Below are 6622 nucleotides of genomic sequence, written 5' to 3' on the forward strand. Positions count from 1 at the left end.
GGTTAAAGGCATGAATCACCATGTCCAGCTAGCCCTCTATTTTCTTATAATAGAAAAGCTTTATTCTCGTATTGTTTGTGGGAGAGGCAAGTGGTAAGTAAGCACAGAAATAAAATGGTAAGTGCAGGTTATAAAAAGGAGCAGAAAGGATACCGTAATAGGGAATAACCATAATCACCAGGGTGGCGGCTCTGAAAATATGGCTGATACTCAAAGGAAGAGGAGAAGCCTGTTATCCAAAGGGCCTTGAAGATAGTATTCTAGACAGAAAGACAGCATGTTCAAAGACCTTGAATAAGGAGGAGCTCTGCTGATTCTAGGAATGGACAGGTGTTGGGAGAGGTGGCCTGAGCTGACGGAGCCACAGGAAGAGCCGACGCCATGCAAGGCACACCTGGCCAATGTGTGATGGTTTCGGCGCCTTTGAAACCGGAAGTGTGCTTTAACAAGGAATGGCTCAACCTGATCGTTGTCTTTCCCAGTTTTACAGGATTGCTCTGGCCTGAAATGACTCAAGAGCTGAGAGTAGAAGCCGGAAGAACGCTAGGTTTGTGTCTGTATCCTTGAGGTTCAGGACATCAGAGGTGGCCCTGAGTAGATGCTGTACCCAGTACCAAATACACAGGCAGCAATGCATATGTTCTCGCTGAATAAATTGAATGGACAGATCTTTCAGATGGTTCTCATCGTTCCTAATGCCATGGACCCTTTAAAACAGTTCCTCATGTTGTGGTGACCCCCCTCCCACCATGAAATTATTTTCATTGCTACTTCATAAATGTAATTTTGCTACTCTTATGAATGGTAATGTAAATATCTTTGTTTTCCAATGGTCTTCAGCGACTCCTGTAAAAGGGTCATTCCACCCCCAAAGGGGCCGTGACCCACAGGTTGAGAACTGTTGTTCTAGATTGTGACTCTGGGAGATATCTTATTCAATGTTTTTTGGTTGTTTTTTTTTTGTTTGTTTGTTTTGTTTTTCAGTACTTTCCTTGGTGCTTATTTAATGATTATTTACGGAACAGACAAATCTGACACAGGAATGGTAAAAATAGATTATAGTAAGAAATACCATACAGGCTTTTTTTTTTCCCCCTGAAGACAAATAAAAGATGGTTGCTCTAACTTGGATATCTTCTAATATGCTAATCATCTTCCCAACAACTCTCCAAGGTGTCATAGTCCTCACCCCCATCTTACAGTAGGGAAAACAAACTTGCTGACATTGAATGCATTTGTTTTGAAAGGGTTTTCGAGTCTTACACTGAAGTGTTAGGGTGAGTATTGACCCTCAACCTACTCCAAAATGTATGAGTAAGAGTAAGCACAAAACAGGAGCTGGCAAGGCTGGGCTTTGTTGAACCACATAAGCCATAGCCTTGACCTTTCATCTGCAACTCGGAATGCTCCTATATATGACACCAGGATCTCCTGTCCCAGGGTGGAGACAGGGAGCTGGCTGGCTCCATGTGTCTGCATTCTCACTAGCTGTCCCAAGGGTCCAACTGCCTGTAGCTCCCTGATGTTACAACTTGATGGCTAAGTCTGGCCTGGCACAGGGGCGGAGATACTCCAAGGCTCCAGGAGCTGAGAATTCTTGCTGGCCACATGGGAGGGCCAGATAACACCAGAGAGATGCTGGCACGCTCCAGCGAGGGAGCGCTATTTTGAGAATCTGGTCCCAGTAACGTTTCACAGTGGAAAAACAGTGGCACTCAGCAGCAGGATATGACCTGACATGAGTTATGGCTCAGGTGTCAGTGCCCTGGGTTTCTATTTTTATTGCTGAACTTGCAGTTGGAACTTTAAAAGAGCTGGCCCCCTAGAAAGAGATAGAAGTTGGTGTGAAATTAGAAAAGATTTCTGGAAACTCGACCACTTTATAGATGAAGTATCCGGGCCAATTATAACTCTCTTGAAAATCTGATAGTGTCTTCAAATGTTTCTTCAAGTCCTTCTGATAAAATTATATACCTAGATTCAGTAGTACACATCCACAATCCCAGTACCAGGAAGGTAAAGGCAGTCAAGGCAGGACCAGAGAGACAGCTCAGTAGTAAAGATGTCTGTCAGTTGGATTCTCTGGGCCCTACACGGAAGAAGTACAGAGCCAACTTCCACAGGTTGTCATCTGACCTCTACTGAAATAGACGAAAATATAATTTTAAAACAAAACGTGCGGTTAGAGAAATGGCCCAGTGGTTAGGGGCACTGAGTGTTCCTCTAGAGGACTCCGGCTCAATTCCCAGCACCCACATGGCAGCTTACAGCTGTCTTTAACTCCGGTTACAGGGAATCTGTGGCACCAGGCATGTACGTGGTGTACATGTACACAAAAGTAAAATAAATAAACCTTAAAAAAAAAAAACCCAACCAAACAAAAAGCAAAGCACACCCCTGGCCCTGGATTCCAAGGCCTCTTACGCTGTTCCCCCTCCCCCCATCCTCCTTTCTGTTCTCCTTCTCCACCGAACTCTCCCTGACCTGTATCCTGGGCCAGCTTTTCCCATTGGTGCTGACTTCTCCTTCAGATCTCAACACAGAGGCCGTCTTCCCTGGCCAATTTATATTAAAAACATCCCTGGTCATTATTCTGCCTTCCTTTTCTGCAGTTTTAATTCTCATCTGTGTCCCCCTTTTGGAAAAGGAACCCCATGACTCTACCACCCTACCCATGTGTCACTGTACCTTTATTACCTTGGACTGAGCCTGGAGCATAGCCAACTCCACTATATGTGTGTTCAACAAACAAACAGCAGTTTTTGCTTAAACTGTGAATTTCCACAATTTATATAACGTTGTGTTCAAATTGGAGTGGTCCTTTATATCTTTATATCAGCATGAAGATTTTCTTTAATAAAACTGGATGCTTCACACACTGCAGAGACTGCACACACACACACACACACACACACACACACACCCCATTTCCAGGTCCTTTCTGGGCCAACTGTCCAAACTAGCTTTTCTTAGTATAAAACGTAACTTAAGGTCTGGATCTATCTGGTCAGATGGCCTGGTCTTGGACTCCAAACCTGCCTGTTCCTAGCTGATGAGTCCTTGGGCAACTTTCATAACCTTCTGGGCCCTTGCTTCCCTGGTCTGTGTGCCATGAGTAGTAACGACTTCATACCAATGCCAGGATTTCCATACAGTGAGGGCTTAGGGGCAGCAGTTGTTGGAGAGAGATGTGAGGAGGCCCTGTTTGAAGCCAGGTTTGCTCTTTACTTAGAATGTTTATTTTAAGGTCCTGGTGGAGATTTGGTGGTCACAAAAGATTCCCTGAGATATCTTTTGATGCCACACTGAGTAGCTGTGTGGATTTAGTAAGATAAGGGCTAAAAGAGGCCCTGGCACACAAAAAAGAGCTCCACAAATGTCCCCTGCTGTATCAGTTCCATGGATGCTCCTAAGAATGACATAATCTCACATCCTCCACAAACCATCAACGTGAACTTTCCAAAGTGGCAACAGGGAGGGTGTCAACCTGGAGAGAAGGAGTGTACAGACAGGAGAGAGGTTCAAGCTGTGGACATTTAAGGACCCCATTGCATGGTTTCCCCTTCCTTGTCTTTGTGAAAGCCTTTGCTATGGAATATTCCTGCAATTATTCTATTTTAAACAAGATAAGAAGTACATTGTGTGCCGGGCAGTGTGGCGCACGCCTTTAATCCCAGCACTTGGGAGGCAGAGGCAGGCAGATTTCTGAGTTCGAGAGTTCGAGGCTAGCCTGGTCTACAGAGTGAGTTCCAGGACAGCCAGAGCTACACAGAGAAACCCTGTCTCGAAAAACAAACAAACAAAATAATAAAAAATAAAAATAAAAAATAAAAAAGAAGTACATTGTGTCTTGGAGAATTCAAGGTACCTATTCAAGATTAAAGGCTCAAGCTCAAAGTTACTTTTGGGGGGATAGGGGGTGCAGATAAACTTATAGATGGTATTCAAGAGAGTAGGTCTCTCTAGGCCCCTCCTATTATTATGAGGGTCTGGAATGCAAATTGTGAGGGAGATTCTCAGTGTTGGGGGCCAAGTTGGGACAGGGGCTCCTCAGCAACTAAGGGTCTCTCCCTTGCTCTCAGTGTCCTTGCTCCTTGAAGGCCATGTAGCCACCCTGTTGCTGTAACTATACTCATTGTCAATGAGCTTTACAAAGTTGTCACTGAGAGTAATGTCAACCCCAGCATCAAAAGTGAATGAGTGAGAATCACTGTTAAAGTCACAGGAGACAACCTGGTCCTCATTGTAGCCCAGGATGTCTGTTAGTGGGCCTTCAGATGCCTGCTTTACCACCTTCTTGATGTCATCATACTTGGCAGGTTTCTCCAGGTGGCATGTCAGATCCACCACGGATACATTCGAGGCAGGAACAGAGAAGGCCATGCCAGTGAGCTTCCTGTTCAGCTCTGGGATGACTTTGCCCAGTCTTGGCAGCACCAGTGGATGCAGGGATGATGTTCTGGGCAGCCCCACAATCATTATGATGCCAAAGTTGTCATGGATGACCTTGGCCAGGGAGGCTAAGCAGTTGGTGGTGCAGGATGCATTGCTGACAATCTTGAGTGAGTTGTCATATTTCTTGTGGTTCACACCCATCACAAACATGGGAGCATCAGTAGAAGGGGCAGATATGATGACCCTTGTGTCCCCATCCTTCAGGTGGGCCCAGCTTTCTCCATGGTGGTGAAGATGCCAGTGGACTCCACGACATACTCAGCACCAGCATCGCCCCATTTGATGTTAGCGGGATCTCACTCTTAGAAGATGGTGATGGGCTTCCTGTTGATGACAAACTTCCTATTCTCAGCCTTAACTGTGCCATTGAATTTGCCATGGGTGGAGTCATATTGGAACATATAGACCACATAGTTGAGGTCAATGAAGGGGTCATTGATGGCAACAACCTCCACTTTCCCAATTGCAGAGCAGAAGGCAGCCCTGGTAACCAGGCACCCAATATGGCCAAATCTACTCATACCAACATTCAACATTGTGTCTATGGGATGAAGCTGGCACTGCACAAGAAGAAGTGGCTGTCTCTGGGACAGGGAGGAGCAAAGAGCTCCTTTTACTTTTACTTTAAGTCCGATATACATTCAGAGAATAAATTTAACACTCTCCAATCACACAGCATACAGTTTCTCTCTCTCTCTCTCTCTCTCTCTCTCTCTCTCTCTCTCTCTCTCTCACACACACACACACACACACACACACACAATTTTTAACTATATATTATATACATATAAAACACAATATAATTTGTTAGGAGGATACTTATATACATTGTGTGTGTGTGTGTGTGTGTGTCTCCCAGACAGGCTTTGAACTTGTAATCCTCTGCCCCATTCTTCTAACAAATTGCAGCCTACCACCAGGCTCAGCTACAGACATAATTTGAAGCATAAAGCTGGTCACACTGCGGCATAACTGTAGTCTCACCTACTACTTGGGATGCTGAGACAGGAGGCTCACTTGAGCCCACAGGATGGAGGTAGTCTGGGTAACATGGAAAATCCTTTTTGAAAAAATGAAAGATGGGATGAGTATGTAGTTCAGTGACAGGGCACTGGTCTAGTACGTGTGATATCGTAGATCCAATCCTCAGCAACACACGTACACACGCACACACACACACTACATCACATTCTGTTATGTCAGCAACATTTGCCATGCCATAAGCCTTTATAGAACACCCTTTCAGCTGCTTCACGATTGCCTTCTCCTGCAGGTCCCACAAGTGACCCCCAGATAAGCATATTTATTTCATCAGGAACTGCAGACAAATCTGAGAGACAAAGTTTAAAGTTCACTCCTTTATTTGAAATGGAATAAGCAGCTTCATACTCACCCACCAACGTCAAAGAAGCTGAGTAAGTTATTCGGTTTGGAAGAAATAAGATAGCAAAAATATTTTTATGAGGTGGATTGACACATCCCATCTCAACTGTCACTCGGGGGACATGATAGGACGTTCTTGCTCTGCAAAAATGTCTTTACATCATCCTTCTATCATGCAATCTTTCCATATAAATGCTTCTAAAATTACTCATAATAAATATTGAACTGGGTTTTGCCTTTGAAAAAAATTACAGAGGGAAGTTTAAAAAAGAAAAGACTGTTTCCTATGAACAACTGCACAGAACCTGTGGTCTTTGTTATATTCTCTTCTTTTTTTCTATTTTGTTTTTGTTTTTTTTGAGACAGTATTTCTCTGTGTAGCCCTGGCTGTCGTAGATCAGCTCTGAAACTTGCTCTGTAAATCAGGCTGGCCTCGAACTCACAGAAATCTGCCTCACCACCTCCTGTTCTTTGTTATATTTTCAACTGCCTGGTGGACTAAGAAGTACTGCAAATGCCATGTCTTTAAAATAGTCTGTAAGACACTCATGTCTCTTATATCGATCACCTGCCCTTCTAATAGTAGATCAGGTTGACCTCCTAGCGATTTAATAAGTGTCACATAAAAATATTTTAAAAGGAAATGCCACCAGGGCAGTGGTGGCACATGCCTTTAATCCCAGAACTTGGAAGGCAGAGGCAGGCGGATTTCTGAGTTTGAGGCCAGCCTGGTCTACAGAATGAGTTCCAGGACAGCCAGGGCTACACAGAGAAACCCTGTTTC

Source organism: Grammomys surdaster, unplaced genomic scaffold (genome assembly GCF_004785775.1).
Source record: "Grammomys surdaster isolate TR1022 unplaced genomic scaffold, NIH_TR_1.0 958, whole genome shotgun sequence".
NCBI lineage: Eukaryota > Metazoa > Chordata > Mammalia > Rodentia > Muridae > Grammomys > Grammomys surdaster.